Source organism: Calonectris borealis, chromosome 26 (genome assembly GCF_964195595.1).
Source record: "Calonectris borealis chromosome 26, bCalBor7.hap1.2, whole genome shotgun sequence".
NCBI lineage: Eukaryota > Metazoa > Chordata > Aves > Procellariiformes > Procellariidae > Calonectris > Calonectris borealis.
Genome location: NC_134337.1, coordinates 8,633,029 through 8,652,381, shown reverse-complemented (window position 1 = coordinate 8,652,381; position 19,353 = coordinate 8,633,029). Strand labels below are relative to the sequence as shown.

The 19,353-nt window shown below is 49.8% G+C and overlaps 2 long non-coding RNA genes across 16 annotated transcripts; one reads left to right on the top strand and one right to left on the bottom strand.

Moving 5' to 3' along the window:
- Nucleotides 1-2,229: 2,229 nt before the first annotated feature.
- Nucleotides 2,230-13,757, bottom strand: LOC142093317 (uncharacterized). Of its 15 annotated transcripts, XR_012677390.1 has the most exons (8): nt 13,236-13,465; nt 12,607-12,957; nt 12,425-12,516; nt 5,070-8,186; nt 4,324-4,515; nt 4,025-4,102; nt 3,633-3,693; nt 2,230-3,098 (listed from the first exon to the last, which is right to left on the bottom strand). It is a non-coding gene; the product is annotated as an uncharacterized LOC142093317 (long non-coding RNA). The 15 variants fall into 15 exon arrangements; XR_012677379.1 differs by having other exon boundaries at nt 2,230-3,693; XR_012677388.1 differs by lacking the exons at nt 4,025-4,102; nt 4,324-4,515 and having other exon boundaries at nt 2,230-3,693; nt 5,070-7,676; nt 8,128-8,186; nt 12,413-12,516.
- A 106-nt stretch (nt 13,758-13,863) lies between these two features.
- Nucleotides 13,864-16,186, top strand: LOC142093318 (uncharacterized). The gene is made up of 2 exons (XR_012677391.1): nt 13,864-14,360; nt 15,494-16,186. It is a non-coding gene; the product is annotated as an uncharacterized LOC142093318 (long non-coding RNA).
- The last annotated feature ends 3,167 nt before the right edge of the window (nt 16,187-19,353 follow it).

Sequence of the window (19,353 nt, the reverse complement as noted above, 5' to 3'; positions counted from 1 at the left end):
TTGGAAGGGCAAAAGTGAAAAAACTCCACTTGTAAGGAAAAGGGGGGAAAAAAAACAAACACAGAGAGAAAAACCCAAGACAAGCAGTACAAATGAAAACAATTACTCGCCACCAATCGACCGATGCCCAGCCAGCTGCAGCCCAGCAGCAGCCCCTCTGCCAACCTCCCCCCTAGTTTTATTACATTACATCATATGCTCTGGAATATCCCTTGGGTCCGTTGGGGTCAGCTGTCCCAGATGTGTCCCCTCCCAAACCCTCGCGCACCCCCAGCCCGCTCGCTGGCAGGGCAGGGCGAGGAGCAGAACAGCCCCTGGCGCTGTGCAAGCGCTGCTCAGCAATAACTAACACACCCCTGTGTCATCAACGCTGTTTTCAGGACAAACCCAAAATGCAGGAGGAGGGAGAGTGGTGTGGGAGTGGAGTGCAGGGGAGTGGGAGGGGGGTGTCAGAGTTTGGGCGGGGGGCAATGGGCAGGTTGGCGGCGTAGGCAGCACCCCAGGGATCCGGGGCAGAGGGGTTACGGGGAGGCAGTGCGGAACACGGGGGGTGGGAGGAGGGAGAGGAGAGAGGAGGGCAGTGCCGGCACGAGGTAGGAGGGCAGGGGATACGGGGGGGGCGCGTCACAGGGAAAACCTCGCACGGGGGGAAAAACCTCGCACGGGAAAGGGGGGGCAGACACTGGGAGGGGCGTGTGTGGGTAGAAACATGCATGGGGGGACATGCGTGGGGATGACCTACTCCAGGGGGTCCACCCAGGACCATCCACAGCAGATAACTCACCTGGGATACTCCGCAACAGATAATCCATTCCAGATAACTGACCCACACCAGTTAACCCACACCAGACAACCCCGAGCGATGCCCCTCAAACTGCTGGTGTTTCACCCCAAATTGGGTTGTTTTTTCTTCTTTTCCAAAACATTCAATTTTGGAGGCTTTTCCACAACATAAAAATTGGTCATTTTGCTTTTGGTTTTGTGCGTGAAAATGTTTTTTTTTTTGTTTTCTGGCTAAACAAATCTAGGTGGATTTGGCTCCAAATTGGGTATTTTTACCCCAAATTGTCGTGGTTTTTTTCTTCCCCCCTTGCAGACCCAGAATCAGGGGGTTTGGGGTATTTTTATGCCGTGGCAGCAGGTCCTGCTCTGTCTGCACTACCACACAGGGGAAAGTCCCCGTTTGGGGAACTGGCCCCAAATCAGGATGGGAAAAGGTGGAAAAGGAGAACAGGGAAGAGGCAGCTTTTGAAAGCAATTTTATATCTTCAATAGAGAGGAATTTCGGGGGGCGTGGGGGGGTGGGTGTTCGAGTTTTTAAATCCTTTCTATAAACAGGGTTTATTTGCATTTTAAAAACCTTATCCATCATAGACATTTACACTTATGTATCTATTTACACATACATATGTGTATATATATATTTAGTGAATATATTTATGTTTCACTGAAACCCCCATTTCCCACTTACACCCGCTATTTCCCACTTATTATATATAATATCTATTTAGACTATATATCTGGTTAGATTTACATATTTTGACACAAATACCTTTATATACTTCTCTATTTACACTTATATATATTTACACCTATGTCTTTATAGACTGAGATATCTATTTACACTTTTATCTATTTAGACTTAGATATCTATTTACACTTATATATAATCTCTTAAGATTACATATATCTATTTAGACTTACTATATTACACATATTAAGTGTAGATAGCTCTATCTATTCAGACTTTTTTCTATTTTAAGTTCCTTCATATATATTTTCTTTTGCATTTTAAAGTCCTTTATTTTTAATTTATATGAGTTATTTTTGTATTTTAAAACCCTATATATATCTCTATTTAGAATTTTTTAAAATTCTAAAATCCTTTATTTAATAGAGTAGATATAGGCTTTTATTTTGAAATCCTTTTATATATATAAATGAATATTATTCTTTAATAAATATAAAAATGAGAGATTTTTCTCTCTTTCAGTGCCTCACACCCTTATTTACAGTTTTTAATATTTTTTAATCCCCCCCATGAATTTTCAGGCATTTTTGGGCTGTGACCCTCCTTTCTGGGGGGGATCCCCGTCACCCCCCCATACCCCACTCACCTGCTCATCCGCTGCATCATCACCCCCCCCCCAGTGACACTGGGGTGCCCCAAATGACATCATCACACCCCCAGCCCCCCCCTTTTTATTCACCCCCCAAAAAGGCACAAAATGAGCTTGTTACTTTAATAATGCCATTTACATATGTACACACACCCTCAAAAAAAGGGGAGCTCCACTAGAAAAATAAAGAGGGGCAGCCCCCCCAAACCGTTGCAGCCTCCCCCAGCCCCTGTCCCGCAGGCTGGCGGCTGCCCCACGCGGGGCGGGGGCGGAGTGTGCCAGAGGATGGTGCCACGTCTCCTGCTCGGGCTCTGCTCCGCGATGTTCCCCCTCCGTTCCCTCACTGGGACGGGCTTCCCAGGGCCACAAACGTCCCCGGTCCCTGTTGGCCCCGGACTCCCCCCACCAGACAAGCCCTCGCTGCCATGCCTGCAGGGCACCGGCTGGAGACCGAGCCAGGAGCCTCCGGACATGGGGCTGTCAGCACAGTTAACGACCGGCAAGCAAACCTGGGCTGGGGGGGTATCTATTGAGCATCACAAGTCACTTACAGAAAGACATCTGAAAAACAAAAATCCCAAATTATATTTCAGCATATTAAACAAATAGCACCGAAGGAAGCAGACGAATTCGGTCAGAATAAGGGACAGGATAGTCGTTGAGCTAAAGGAGGATTCCAGGTAAACAGGTCAGCTCGAAATACAACACATCCTTTAAAAGCCAGAGTGATTTGAACACTTAAAATCAGCATTAAGACTAATTGATACGATTTTGAACACATTCTTAGCATAAAAGGAAACACTCTTGCTGGTGTTGGAAAATGCCTCATCCCTTCCTTACAGCACTGCTGCAGGGAGATAACCCCGTGAGGCTGCAGGACAAGGGTGTACAGTAATCAGCATCTACGCTTACGGATCCACCACAAGAGCTCCAGCCCTTGCACTGCTGCTGCACATCTTGCTTGCTTGGTCAGTAAAGCTGAAAGTGAAGTGTAAAACTTTAAAGAGTAACTGAAAAAAAAAAAGAACAAATCTCAGTAATTTACTTTATGCTAAAAAGGTGTGTGAATGTTTATATACATCCAATAAAAATACTTAAACCCACAACATTCAGCTGCCTCTCTTTTTAAACGTTTAGAACAAATACCTAACTGCTTAAATACACCTAATAAATTATATGCTATAGCTATTTGGCAGCTACAGTTTAAACAATGCAAGTCAGTTTGTAAATTATACAATTTTAACTTTTTTTATGGTATCTCGACAGTTACACCTGAAAACCAAAGACCAGCAATATATCAACTTTTTTTTTTTTTAAAGAGTGAAAATCTTGTTGCTTATGACTTCTACTGCCAAGCACATCATCTCTTAAGATCCACTCTCATGGGAACTTCATAAAATGCGACTCCCTTGAATGAGAACGATTTCCATTCTGGAAAATCTCTTTCCAACTGAAGTCAAAATTACACACTGTAGGTTAAGGAAAAAGGACATTATAGAAGCAGTAACTCACCAAAAACACATCAGGACACACTGTCACTAGTTAAAAGGCTGCTAATGCTTCTTGGGAAAGCCTGGAAAACACACCAAAGCGATGCCAATTTGTCCTGTTTTGTCCATGTCTCTTCTTTGACCTTGATTGCTTTTAGTTTTCAAGGTTTTCGAGCGCTACTATAAGGTATTTTAAAAACTTATTGACTGAAAAAGCATAAAGCTTTTATCATGAAAACAAAGTCTGTTTCTTCTGAACTCTTACAAACAGTTTCTTTCTTCTTTTAGTACAAAATTATTTTCACAGTACCCTTTAATAGTAAGCACACAGAAACAGAAGATTAGGCTTTCAGGAAGAGAAAATAGACGGAGGGAAGTAAGCTTTGCATAGGCGTAACACACTCCGGAACAGACCTTATTTGTAAACACCAAGACAGCAACCTGAGTGGTGCGGTCGACACACCTGAGGGACAGGATGCCATCCAGAGGGTCCTGGACAAGTTCGAGAAATGGGCCTGTGTGAACCTCATGAGGTTCAACAAGGCCAAGTGCAAGGTCCTGCACCTGGGTCGGGGCAACCCCCGGTATCAATACAGGCTGAGGGATGAAGGGATTGAGAGCAGCCCTGCCGAGAAGGACTTGGGGGTACCGGTGGACGAAAAGCTGGACATGAGCCGGCAATGTGTGCTCGCAGCCCAGAAAGACAACCGTACCCTGGGCTGCATCACAAGCAGCGTGGCCAGCAGGTCGAAGGAGGTGATTCTGCCCCCCTACTCCACACTGGTGAGACCCCACCTGCAGTACTGTGTCCAGTTCTGGAGCCCTCAGCACAAGAAAGACATGGACCTGTTGGAGCAGGTCCAGAGGAGGGCCACAAAAATGATCAGGGGGATGGAACGCCTCTCCTATGAAAAAAGGCTGAGAGAGTTGGAGTTGCTCAGCCTGGAGAAGAGAAGGGTTCGAGACCTTATTGCAGCCTATCAGTACTTAAAAGGGGGCTTATGAGAAAGACAAGGACAAACTTTTTAGGAGGGCCTGTTGTGACAGGACAAGGGGGAATGATTTTAAACTAAAAGAGCGTAGATTTAGACTAGATATAAGGAAGAAATTTTTTACAATGGGAGTGGTGAAACACTGGAACAGGTTGTCCAGAGAGGCGGTAGATGCCCCGTCCCTAGAAACATTCAAGGTCAGGTTGGACAGGGCTCTAAGCAACCTGATCTAGTTGAAGATCTCCCTGCTCACTGCAGAGGGGTTGGACTAGATGACCTTTAAAGGTCCCTTCCAACCCAAATTGTTCTATAATTCTATTCTATGATTCTATTATTGTATTTTTAGTATTTGTGTTAAAGTATTTCATATAAAAAATATAGAAGGAGAGTTGCCACATTCTTAATGTTAACTTTAAAGTCCATACTACAGGTACCTTAGGAAAAACAGACACACATCATAGACATACCTTGTACTTGCAGACCACTATGGATCCTTTCCATCTGTCTTGTACTTTCATGGCAGAAGAAAGTGCTACCACAGTGAAATGGTAGCAGTTGGCATTCTGCTGAGAGGAAAAAACCATTTAGCATAAAGTTGTGTAGGAATCTAAAGCTTCCTTTCCTGTGAAGGCTACAACTGAGTGAAGGAAAAAGTATTTTGCATCATCTTTGGTACAGTTGTTGATACAGGCCACTAGGCTTTTGCATGTATTAAACAACCATGCCTTTTTTTTGGTTCATTGACAGCTTTAGTTTCACTAGAACTCACTTTCCTAGATACACGCAGGTGACAGACAGAGATATCGACATACATTTTCTCAAGCCTATGTATAGCCATGATTTCCTCACCCTATACATCCCAAGTTGAACATTTTTGTTAAAAAGTACAGCAACCCATCTGTCCTTGTGAACTCATTGCAAAAAAGGAATTATTTTTTCCAGGCCATTTCTCCAAATGGTCAAGATCTTTTAAAACTGCAGTTGTGCCACCAAACCTGCTTAGGGTCCCTTTCCAACCTTTGACTGTCATTAGATTTAACAGGCACATGCTCTAATCCATCTTCCAACAGCAAAAATACATAATGCACTCAGATCCAGAGCAGAACCCTACAGATGTCCACACACACCTTGCTGTTTTGATGAGGAGCCACTGAGCACCCCTGCTAGCACAGCGGGATCATGCGCAAGATCAGTGTCCTGGTTTCGGCTGGGATAGAGTTAATTTTCTTCCTGGTAGCTGGTATAGTGCTGTGTTTTAGATTTAGTACAAGAATAATGTTGGTAACGCACTGATGTTTTAGTTGTTGCTAAGTAGCGCTTATGCTAATCAAGAACTTTTCAGCTTCTCATGCCCTGACAGCGAGAAGCTGGGAGAGACCATAGCCAGGACAGCTGACCCAAACCAGCCAAAGGGATATTCCATACCATATGATGTCATGCTCAATATATAAGCTGAGCGAGTTGGCTGGTGGGTGGCAACTGCTGCTCAGGGACTGGCTCGGCATCAGTCGGTGGGTGGTGAGCAATTGCATTCTGCATCACTTATTTTGTATATTCTTTTATCATTATTATTATTTTACCTTCCTTTTCTGTCCTATTAAACTGTCTTTATCTCAACCCATGAATTTTACTTTTTTTTCCGATTCTCTCCCCCATCCCACTTTGCGGGGGGCGGGGAGGGGGGAGGGGTTAGCAAGCAGCTGTGTGGTGTTTAGCTGCCTGCTGGGTTTAACCACAACAATCAGTCTCACCTACACTGAGTGAAAGTAGTTGCTGAAGCTTTAAACTGAAAACCATATCTTGACACTTTGTCACAGTAGAAATGATCCATATTTATAACGCTATAAAAATGCAGTAACACAAATTGCAAACCCACAGCAGCAACAGCTTCAGAAATATTTAGACCAGGAACAAGGGAAAAAAACAAAACAGCTTCATCTCATGCACAGGAAAGTAGCAGACAAAGAGAAGAGTCAGCATTCATAGCCCTTACAGACAACAGGCATTCCCCTTCCATTCCTAAACCCATCTGTTAGGTCTAAATATCACAGCACTTCTGTGGCAACAACAGCCCTGCCACAAAACATGCTCTTGACTAATGCTATTTATGTAGCAGGACACAGATAGAGGGACGTGTTTTGCCACACACAATCCTGAATTCCCTGAAAATTGAGGTTTACCAAAAATAGCCATTTGGAACACATTGCCAAACAACATTTGGCAATAAAACTCTGATGTGTTTGACACACACAAATTTGTGGTAACTTGCTATTTGCTTGCTGTTATTGTTGTTCTTCCTTCAGAAATTCTACTTGTTATTCACTACTGGTTCAAGCATTTACCTTCCTGGTATTACCAGCACATTTACACAGGCAAGTAACTAAACTGCTCATCTAAAATTATCCAAATGAAAATTACAGCCATGAAAGAGGAGTGACAGAGAAGAAAAGGAAAGGTCAGGCAGCAAAAGAGCTCTGCAGGCTGCCACCAGTCAACATTGCACTCTTTTAAAAAAAAAAAGACCACACAAAAAAAAAACCAAACAAAAAACCCCAGGATGTTATAACTTTTTTTTCTTTTGGAGCTCATCCCTGTCTCAGCATATTGTCTTGTCAGAGCATGAAGTGTATCTGTATCCCAATGACATTTGCATGTGATGAATACGTGTTCAGAAATAGTCCAGATCTCTAAGACTGGTGTCATTTTTGTGGTTTTAATAATCACATCTCAATTTGATTGACTGATGCATTTGTGAGGAAACTAATTCACTTTTAAACGTAGCCTCTCCTTGGGGGAAAAAAAAAGTTTGACAGTCTGAAAAAAATTATGATTCAGAGCTCCCACACATGACAGAGCAGCAGGGAAATTAATGAAAGTGAAGACAAACAGCAGCAACATTAAGTGAAATCTAGCTTTTCTTCTGATCATGTACTTAAGAGACTCTCCAAGTCTACACCTCAATCCTCTGAATTCCTTTTTTGGAAGGACACACTTTTTTTACATTGAAGTCCTAGATTGAAGGCTCCACGGAACAGAATGTGGATTGAGCCACAGGATGACATGCCATCAACACTCTAATGAAAAAAAAAAAAATTAAGTTTAAATATCAGTTTCCATCATGTTTCATTCACTACATTTCTACCGGCATCTAGGTGCTCAAAAACTAACTATACTGACACTACATATTACTAAAAATTTACTTATACATATAAAAATAAAAGGCTATTTCCAACCTGCCCATAAAATTACTATGAACAAACAGAAGAGAAGCACGTGACCCTAAAGAAGGTAACAGGCAGCTCTTAATTTATCATAGATGAAAGCTCATTCTTTTACCTGAAACGTTCATAACTACCGAGGGACCAATTCAGAAACACGGCATGCTCTGTTAACTACAATTTTTCATCAGCTTTTCTGCACTGGCAGCAAATTTGCCTTTTCTCTGGGTTTGATGTGGAGTATCTGCAGTGTCCTTGAACTCACAAATGTTTCTCCCCACTCCCCCAGCCCCATACATGCTATTACCTGAGCAGCAAGTGGAATCAGCTGTGCAGGATTTTCTTCACATGATGCAGAAAGTGACACTGGGAAAAGAGGAGGTAAAAAATGAACCAGCCAACGATAAAAAGACAGGGAAGAATTCTGCCAGAGGGGCCATGCGGGGCCGGGCTGTGCATGGTGGGAGCTCCAATTGGCCGGTTTCTCTCCCCTTTGCCAGGTACTGGGGAGACATGCCGCCTCGTGCTGCCGCCTGCCCCAGGAGAGCCAGGGGACCCCCACCTCACTTCTGCCCTCAGGAATGGGACTGGGAAAGACCCACCATGCAGAAAGAGGCGCGTGGCATGGATTTACTCCCCGAGGGAAGAGGCCGGGCTCCCCGCTGGCAGAAGGACAACTCGCCTCCCTGCTGCTCGGAGCTCCTTGCTGGGGACAGCCCTGCCTGCGCCTGGCTGCTCTTCAGCCGTGCTGGGAGTTCAGTCCGGCCAACGGATGCTCCAGCAAATAGACACTCCAGGGAACTGCAGCTCCTGCTCATCACAGCTGCAGTCAATTTTGCCTCTGGCTAATGCATGCCCCAGGCAGTGGACACCTCGTCTCGTTCCAGCCCCTGCTTGCGACGGTTCTGGCTCATTGAAGCTCCAGCTCTGCACTGAAGCTCCTGTTGATTTCAGCTCCTTCTCTTTACAAGCTCTCATTGCAACAGTCTGGGCTTTTGACAATCAATTGCTGTCAAAACTTAAGTATTAGGATTAAATATCATAGTTGTACATTGTACAAATATTAATTAGTTTGTATGATTAATTAGTTAGTAACTATTCTATGCAGTGTACAAAGAAGATCTAGTCTCGAAGAGGGCGTGCAGGGTCTGAAAAGCACCCTTCCCCCCAGAGACCACGTCAGACGTTGCCTGGTGCATGGCAGTGCATGGCGGCCTCCCGAACTTCAGGGTCCATGCACTCTGCCCACCCCCTGCTTTCCCCTGCTGCCCTCAACGCCCTCCCACGACCAGCCAAACTGGCTTCTGCTTTTGGCCCCCAAAGCTGCTTACTTAGTGCCCATTTCTAAGCCCAAAAACCCAACTGCTGAGCCTGTTCTGAAGTCCCAAAAATGCAGCACTTGACCCCTGTTCCTGGGCCCAAAACCACACAACTCAGTCTTCTCTGCAAGGTCCTGAAAACGCATGACTCGATCTGTTTCTGAGCCCCAAAGTCAGCCATGAGCCTGTTTTCAAGCCCCAGGAACAGAAGACCTGCTCTCCATTTTCAGGCCTCAAACCAGCTCACCCTGTCTGCTTTCTGACACCCTTCGCAGTCCCCATGGGGGGGGGGGGGTGTGTGAAAAGGGGGGGGGTAGTGTAACCTCCCCACAGCCCTGCACCCCCAGGGCCCCACATGCGGTTTTGGGGAGTGCTTGGGAACTGCGGAGGGCCCAGCCCCGCGCCTCTGCGGGGCAGCACCAGCACAGGTCGGGCGCCACTTTATTATTGCCGCTTCAGGCTTTATTTCTCCGGCATCTCCAGCACCACCGGGCCCGCACCCCAAACCCCGCAGGCCGGAACAGCCCCCCCGGGAGCGCAGCCCAGCCCGCCTCCAGGAACCCTCGGCGGCAGCAGCAGCTGCGGCCCTTCCCCACCCGTGCGGGCACCGGGACTCACCCGGCGCCGCAGGAATCCCCTGGGCTGCCGCGGGCCGACCCGTGCCGAGAGTGGCAGAGGGTGCCCGGCCCCCACCAGGAGCAGCCGAGAGCCAGATGGGGCTGCCCCTGCTTCCCCCGGCCGGACACGGGCTCAGCCCCAAAACCCCCCGACGAATGCCAGGACAGCGTTCGGCCCGTGGCTGCTTCTGCCCCCACCAGCCCCAGGAGAACAGGGCCCGGACCCGTGCGCGGAGGCTACGACAGGGGGAGCCCAAATCCGAGACCCGCCGCGCCCACGGCCCCTCACCCGCCCCGGCGCGGCTCCAACCGCCCCAGGGCCGGAGCGGAACGAAACTCGGCGACCAGACCGGCCACCGCCGCCGCTCTTCTGCACCCGCCCTGCCCGCATTTAATGCGGTGATGGGGAGCAGGGCAGAGAACTAGAAAGAGAAAAATAAGACAAAGACGACTAAGCAGCAGAGACAGAAAGAAAGATCGGGGGAAAAAAAAAAGGTCAGAGAAATCAAGAAAAATAGGGACGAGAAGCCCTGCAGAGAGATGGAGCAAGAAAATGTAGGGTCAGTGAGCAGGGTGAGGGGAAGGAGAGGAAGAAGAAAGGAGGGACAAAGACGGTGACAGGGTGCAGGACATACAAACAGAGAGAGAAAAAGGACAGGGAATAGGACAAAGACATTGAGAAATAAAGAAAGGGTCAGATCTGTACAAAGACACCAAGAAAAAAAACAGAAACAGCAATGGGCTAGAGGACAGAGACAGAGGAAGTGAAAAAAGGGCCAGGGAGCTGGACAGAGGAGGAGAGAAAGGAAAAAAGGGAGAGCCGGCTGAATGGGGAGGTATAGCAAGAAATGACTGGACAGGCAGCGGGACAGAGAAATAAAGACAGAAAAGACAGGGACAGGAAGCAGGACAGAGGGACAGTGAGAAGAAACAACAGGCAGGGAGCAGGACAGAGGTGGAGAAAGAAGCATTGGGGTAGAAGGATAGAAAGAAAAAAGACAGGAAGAAGGATGAAGGATAGAGGGGAAAAAGAAGGACGAGGAGCGGGACACGTTGTCGAAGAAAGACACGGAGCAAGACAAGGTGATATGGAGAGAGAAAAAAGGGATAGAGAGACCGGCAAAAGCAAGAGACCGGCAAAAGCAAGAGACCGGCAAAAGCAAGAGACCGGCAAAAGCAAGAGACCGGCAAAAGCAAGAGACATGGAAGGGAAAAAGCCTAGGATGGGCAGCAGTAGAAATAGATGGAGAAGGAAAAAACCAGCGCTGGGCTGCAGGACAGAGACGGAGTGAGAAAAAACAGTGACAGGGAGCAGGACGGAGTGACAGAACAAAAAAACTGAAGCGGGAATAGGACAGAGAAATGGGGGGAAGACAAAGACAAGGACAGAGAAACAGGGAGGGGGGGATAGGGAGCAGGACAGAGAGATGGAACAAGAAAGGAAAAAAAAGACGGGAGGCAGAAAAAAAAGGGAAGAGAAACAAGGACATGGAGCAGGACAAAAGGATGGAAGAGGAAAAAAAAGTGATGGGCTGCAGGATAGAGATAGAGGAATTAAACAACTAGACACAGGGAGCATGACAGAATGACGGAGAGAGAAAAAAAGGACAGAGAGCAGGACAGCTTCGGCGGAAAAAACAACCATGTTGGGCAGTGGGAGAGAGATATGGAGAAAAAAAAGATACTGAGGAAGAGAGAAAAGAAAGAGGCGACAGCTAGCTGGACAGGGGGATACAGTTACAAAGGATGGGAGAGGGAATGGGACAGAAAGAAAAGATAGCGAGAGGAAGCAGGGCAGAGAAACAGCAAGAAAAAAAAAGGGGACAGGGATCTGGACAGAGATGGAGAAAAAAGCAGCAGAGACAAAGGAGAAGAGACAGAAAGAGTGACAGGGAGCAGAGCAGAAAAAGAAAAGTCAGGGCAACAGCAGGGTGGAGATAGAGGAAAAAAAACTGGGATGGTCAACAGTACAGAGAGAAGTATGAATATGGGCAGGGAGCAGGACAATGGCATATAGCAAAAAACAACAAGACAGGAAGCAAGACAGAGTGACAGACAAGAATAGCAAGAGAGAGAGGGAAAAACAGAGACTATGAGAAGCACAGGGGGTTGGAGAAAGAGGTATTAGGAGCCCTGCAGAGAGATGGGGAACAAAAATTTTAAAAAGGGGTACGGAGCAGCACAAAGGGTCTGAGAGAGTAAGAGATGAATAGGAGAAAGGATGGGGACAGTGAGATACTGAATGAAAAAAAACAGTGACAGTGAGCAAGACAAAGGGATAGATAGAGAAAGAGAAGGAGGGAGAGAGAGAGGAAAGCAGAGACCTGGAGTGGCACATACAGGTGCAGAGAGGAAAAGAATGCCAGGGAACAGGCCAGAGAAATTGTGGGGACAACAAGAGATGGATGCACATCAGGACAAAGAGATGGGAAAGGAAAAACAGCGATGAGCTATAGGACAGAGACTGATGAAAAAATGAAAAAAAGAGGGAGAGGGATCAGGACAGAAGAATAGAGAGAAGAGGAGAGGTACAGGGGAGAAAGAAAGAAAAAAAAATAATCACAGCAGCGTGGGAAAGAGAAGGGGCTAGGGGAGGGGCAGGGAGGGACCAGGATGCACAAGAGGGGCAACAGGGCCTCAAGGGCCCGGGACTGACCGCAGCTCTCACCACTGCCAGGAGACTTTGACAGTTCAGACGCTGCTTTCTCTTCCTCTCCTCCCTTCCTGTTCTGTAACTCCAGTCGCTTGGCTGTGCTTCACCTAAGAGAATACGTGGGTGTCTCACAGCTCTGACGAGACGAGACTTCCTAGACAACTAGCCTCGCTCGCTCACGCACTACGCAGCCGTACCGTGCTGTTGGTGACGCATACAGACCCTGCGGTGCATGTTGGCGGCCTGGCCTGCTGCAAACTACGAAGAGGGATCCTTCCTCATCTGGAGAGGCAGGTTCCCTCTTCCCTGCAGCGGGAGGCAGCTGCTGGCCAGGTGGCCTTCGATTTATTCTTTCCTTTCTCTGGGCTCTCCAGCTTCATCTGCAGCAGCTCCTGTTCACAGCCACTAAGTGCTCTGCCTGTCCCTTTTTGCCTCCAACATCACAAGGAGAGCGAGGCCAGGCAGAGACAACCCATGCAAGCCTGAGGCGGGTGCAGTCAACGGCATCCACAGGAGAGGAACTGACAACTGCATCCTCAGCGCGGGCTCTGGGAGAGGGAAAGAAGAAGCAGCGACTGTTATTAGCACAGTTTGCCCCTGGCCGGAGCCCCTCCTGCAGGGGCTTCTGGAGAGGCATCAAACGCCAGCTTGCCACCGTCACGATAGGGCTTGGGGTGACCTGGGGCTACAGGACAGGCTTCAGGGGAGGGGCTGGAGCTGCGGGCAGCTGCACAGGGTAAGCGGGGCCGGAGGAAGCTCAGGGGGAGCTCTGTCGAGTTGGGGAGGTGCCCGCCGTCTGCGCCTGGGAGATGTCGGCCTTCTTCACCTCTTCCCTTCTATCAGCTCTCGCGTACCCCGATCCAGCTCGCCTCCAGCAGACCGGGAGCCTGCCGCAGCGGGCGGTTTGAAGCTTCCCGTCCCGCCATTCCCGAGTGGCCAGCGGGCAGGAGACACCCTCACATCCGCCCAAGGGGCTCGCTCGCCTCACTGGTGCCTAGGACACCCGCCGCCTCCGGGACTCGCGGCCGACGCGCCGCCATGCTGCTCCCGGGCACTGCGCATGCGCGGGCCGCCGACGGCGCGCCGGAGGGGCCAGAGCCAGCGCGCGAACGCCGGCGCTGCAGTACCGCCTTTCGGCCACGGGGCGGCAGCAGCAGGGAGCACCCGCCGGGCGGCGCGTGCCCGGGGGCGGCACCGGCGCTGCAGTTCCGCGCTTTGCGCGCCCAGCGCCCGCCGGCAGCGCGCACGTGGGGCGGCAGCGGCGTTTCCTTACCGGGAGGCAGCGACGAGCGCGGCGGCACCGCCCCGCAAGCACCGCAGGACCGCAAAGCCGTTACTGGCGGACGGCAGCGTGGAGAAGGGGGGCACCATCGCGCATGCGCGGATCCCGGGCGGCAGCAGGGAGGCAGGCGTCTCACTCCAACGCGCATGCGCGGCGTTCGACCTGCAGTACAGCGGTTCGTTAGCCCAGCGGCCCGCCAGCGCACTTTCGGGCGTGCTGCACCACCGCTTGTCGGGGAGCGGCCGCAGCTGGAAGCCCGCAGAAAACCACATGAAACCGGCAACAAAACGACGCGTCGCGTCGCGGCGGTAGCAAGGACTACGCCTCGCCACATGCTCCCAAGAGCAATGTGGCTGCCCGGCAGCCAAGTCCGCGAAAACTACGCCTGCCGGCATGCTCCGGGGAACAACATGGCCGACCGGAACCCCCGTGCCCCAGCACTCCAGCTCCCAGCACAGCGCGAGAGGCAGGCATCCCTGCTGTCTGACCCTGCGCGGACACCGTTCCCCCCGCCCCTCCGACGCACCGGAAGGCCCGCCCTCCCCAGCGCGGTTCCGGGCAGCTCCCGCCGCCCCGCTGCAGGCACCGCCGTCCTCCTCGGGGCACTCCCCGGGACCTGCCGATCGATCGCGCGGCCCTGCCACCGGACTCAGAGCCCCCCCACCCCCGGTGAGCCCCCAGCGTCCGCCTCCCCCGGCCTTGCCGCTCGGCAGAGCCGCTCCCGCCCCCCCCGGAACGTTCGTGGTCCAAAGGGCGTCCGACCCCACTCACCTCACTCGATGCAGCCGCAGCCCGGCCACGCTTGACCGCTCCGCTCCTCCTTTGGCTCACACCGGCCCCTCCGCGGCCACCCGTGTCAGGGCAGCACCAGCCCCTCCCCCGGCAGCCATCCTTTTACAGGGAGGGCCGTCGCCATCAGCCTCACTGCCCGCACCTGGGGCTCCTCCAGCCGCGGCCCGCAGCTGGAGCCCAGCAGGAACAGGGGGCCATCACCCGACCCCCGCAGTGCATCACCTCCTCCCCTGGGCTTTGTCACAGCCCCTCGCCCAGTGCAAAAGGAGTGCAAATGCAGCCGTGAGGGCAAAGGAGGCGGCGAGAGTTTATTCAGTCACGCATGTAACAAGTCCCGGGAGGGGGTCTGCTCTGGGGCTCGGGGCCCCTGACGCTCCCCCTGTCCCTCGGCCACCTCGGCAGTCGTTCACGGAGCTGCGCTCATCTGTCCAGCAGGGAACGGTTGGTCAGTTGGCTCCTGGAGTGATGGGCTGCAGGCCCTTTCTGGGGCACAGAAAGGCAAAGGAAAACAGCTGATTGTGAAGAACACCAAAAAGCACCCAGAAAACTGTGGGACAGGGGAGAAATCTAAATAGGGAACTTTGTGGCCCACAGCAGGGCAAACACAGGGCGTGGAGGCTCACCAGAAGGCACATGGAGGGCTCGGGGGCAATCCAAAATGTGAATTGAGGGTCCTGAGGCACACCAAAATGCGAGCAGGGGTCGTAGAATGCCTCCAAATTTAAGGACATCAAAAAGCAAACAGGGGGAGCCCTATGGTGCACCTAGATAAAAAAGGTGGTTCCCGCAGGACAAGTACAAAGCCCTGGGGTGTATGAGAAGGCAAGTGGAAGACCATAAAGCATCTCTACAGCTTTATTGTATGTGTGTCTGTCTGTCTTTCTCTCCCTTCCACTTCGTTGGCATTGTTCCCACCACTCTATCCTCCCCTTCATTATTTAATTTCTCATGCAAGGACAGCATGTAAGCTGAGACTTTTTAATAACCGACTAATGTACTTGCTGTGCCAGATGTGCAGTGGTTGCTGGGAAAAAAAAAGTCTGAAAAAGTCCTGGGCATTACCAGGAGGGATATGGATGATGATGGACAAGAAGCTACTGTTTCACATCTCCAGAAAACCTTGGTGAATCCACATCGTCAGTACTGTATTCTGTCACATTCTCCACATCTTATGAAGGACAAAGTTTTGAGTTGGAAAGTACAAAGCTACCATCTTGTATACGGTGAGCCTAAATAGGTTGCAGTGTCTAACATCCCTAATGCTGGAGAGCATGAGATGAATGGACCGCAGAAAGAGGTGAGACCTACGTGCTCTTCCTAAATAGCATCTCCTGTTGCTACTGTTAGGGACAGGATACTGGTGTAGACTTAGGATGATAGCTCCAGCTCAGTAGGACATTTTGTATGTTCTTAGGACACGTGGTACAGAGAAGAATGGAATGGAAAAGTGATTATGTTTTAATTACTTTGACAGCCTCTGTCTTGTGGACCGTTCTGCTGAATCCATTTCTTTGTATCATAGTTAGACCTTTTTCTCCACTGAAACAGCAAATGCCAATCCCAGTGGTTGAAACCCTGAAATTACTAGGAATGCCATCATTAGATTGCAGAGGAAAACATATCTGTAAATTTTTGAGTCTCTAAACACAACATAGCTCAGAAATAAAGATCAAAATTTTATTTCCATGTTGGTAATAAAATAATTCCATGACTTCTGTAAATCATTGCATAAAGGCTATAGTATAGGAAAGTGTTAACAATTTTAAACAGTTCACTACAATTAAATGAGTATGCATTACAAATATTTTGTATTAAGAACAATTTCATTCACAAAATAATTTGTCTGTATACTCAAAACATTAATGGCTTCTATAAATTAATGTGAATGAAAATTCCATATTTATTTAGGGTATGATGATGACCACAGTTACACAAGCATAGTGTGACAGTAATAATATTACCACCTATATTTAATACTAGGATACTCTGAATGGCAATATAGAACAAAACAAGTATGTCTTTAATAATCTGCTATTCAAAGAGACCTGTAACATGCAGCTTGGGATCTATCTGTAATTAGCATACTTTTGGTTAAATTACAGCTCCTAACTGTAAAAACCCTGAGAAATCACAATTTTAATCTATTATTCCCCAGGCTAAAATGATTGTGAGAACATAATGGCATTCACATTAAAAATTATATTCTTGCATAAATTAATGCAGAACTTTGCCAAATACCAAAATGAATCTTGAAAATCTATTTAGTTTGCTTCTATGTATTTTGTGAATCCAGCAAGTTATCATACTGTAGTCTCGCTAAAATATAATTTTCTTATACCCAGTTTCTAGGTAGACTCTATAGCACAAGGACGAGTACTTACAAAGGTCAGGTTTCCCTTCTGACTTCTTCCAAATAGTCGTCTCTAGTCAACTGCATATATTTTTTTATCCTCCGTTTTGAAGTACTGGTGTAAAAGTACGTATTTATTTGTATTTGCAGTTGAATTGCTTTAGTAAGATACAGAAAACTTTGCTTATAATTCCTCACAAAAAGAATTTTGTGAAGAACAACCATATTATTTCCATATGACTGCAATGTATGATGATGTATGGTTCAGGTGATTACCTAAGGATTTGTCTATAACTATAGCAAGCTGCCCAGTCTGAGAATTTCACACATAGGTACGTTTCTTTGGTATGTGTTTTTCACTTCTCCACAAAATGGTTTGTTGATAGTTTTTAAATGTGTCTGTAATTGCAGGAAACATCTGCAAAATTTGCAGTAATGACATTACTATAGACACACATCATTATTTTCAAGATTCATCTTTGTAAAACACAAAACTGAATAAAAAGCAACAGACTAAACATATTAGTTCATTTCCTCTAAAAACGCAGCACATATAAACCATGATGATTCATGCTGCAAATGCTGTTTACATTCCTTTTTTGTCGGTGTCGTAAGATTAGGAAAATCGCCTGTTACTACCAAAAAAAAAGGGACCAAAAGATAGCCTTAGGACCATAGGCAAATGGACTAAAACACACATGAAGAACTCTAAACTAGACAGGACGGCACAAAACCGCTCTTCTGTACCTTGCGAGTGATAAACGTCACATAGCTACATACGGGCAGCACACTGTGGCCTCGGCTGGTTTCTTCTAAAATACCAGCGCAAACGTTTCGCCGAGACACTGCCACGCGCGTCGGTGAGCACAGCGGCTGCGGAACGGCGGTCCACGCAACCCCGTGAGCACAGCGGCTGCGGAACGCGGTCCCCGCCGCGGGCCCACCCGCCGCCATGCGGCGCCCTCGCGGCACTGCGGCCAGCCGGCTTGCGCCTGCGCACTGCATCCTGCGCGACCGCCCCCTCCCCACCCTCTGCTGCCCACGCGCAGGAGCGATTGCACCGCAGCAACAGAGACCGGCCGGACGCCACCCCCGTACGTCCTCGCCGCCGAGCAGCGTGGGGGGCGGCAGTCCCCGGCGACACGGAATAACACCGACGAACAACGACAGGCTGTGCTGACGGTCACCGAGCACCAGGACGAGCGTTACCTTACCTGCTACTGAAACGCCGGAGAACTTGACCAAACACGCCGAGCAGCGGTGCGCACGCCGGCGCCCGGATGCTGCATTACGCATGCGGGAGACTGATGGCGGCAGTCCTGGCACCGCCGGCCGAAATGCTCATGCGTCGTACGGGCGCCTACGCTACTAGGCCTCAATCAAGTGAGAGCACCAGAGCGCCGCAGGCTGTTGTGCACATGCGTAAACCGGCTGGCTGCAGGACTGACGTGTACCCGCGGTAAGGCAGCGGTGAGCGCGCCCACTCGCATTGCGCATGTGTAAGCCGCACCGCCTAGCTGCAGCGCTGCGTACAAATCACGTGTGGAAAGAGTGGGCCAATCAGATGACATGCCGCATGCGCGAGGCGACGGTCTGCAGTACAGCAGCGCGAACGAGTGGGCACCCTCCACGGAAATACGCATGCCTCATGCCATTGCCTGCAGTACCAGCCTCTGATCGCGCGAGGGCACCAGTGAACACCGGGTGCGGCGCTGCGCATGCGTGAAGCCTCGGGCTGCGGCGCCTGCCGGACTCCGGTCGAGCGAGGGCAGCTGTGAGCACGTCGGGCTGCGGGCGCAGACCAGAGCTTGCTGGCTGCGGTATCGTAGTACAGTTTCGCCAGTGCTCCGAAGAGCTCTGCTGACTCACACGTGCGTAGGAGCGCTCTCAGCCCCCGAGCCACAGTGTGCCACTTCCGTGCCCGCTGCTCCTGCACGGTGTCCTGGGGACGGGCAGCCTGCTCCACAGAGCTGACAAAGAGGCCCAAGCGCAACGAGACTGCACGGACCACCTCACAGACACTGGGAAAAGACAATGGTCAAAGACAGCCTGTGCGGACCAAAGGAGGGCAGCAGCGACTATTGGGGCTGCAGCACGCAGGAGTGCCGGGCTTTTCGAGGGCGATGGCCACAGCATGCACAGCTGCCTGCACTGTGGCCGGGTGAGCGCCTGGGCAGAGCAGCGAGCGAAGACGAGGTCACGCCTACGATGTGCGCAGTGCAGCCAAGCATGCTGCTCTGATGCCCCGCTGGGAGCCCTGTGCCCTGCGCAGGGGGACACCTCGCTGTGGCCGCAGGGTGCTCATATCACAGACTCACAGAGTGGTTGAGGGGGGAAGAGACCTCTGGAGGTCACCTTGTCCAACCCTCTATTCAAGCAGGTACACTTACAGCAGCTTGCCCAGGACTGCATCCAGATGGTATTTGAGTATCTCCAAGGAAGGAGACTCCACAACCTCCCTGGGTAACTTGTGTCAGTGCTTGGATGCCCTCGCAGTGAAAAAGCATTTCCTGATGTTCA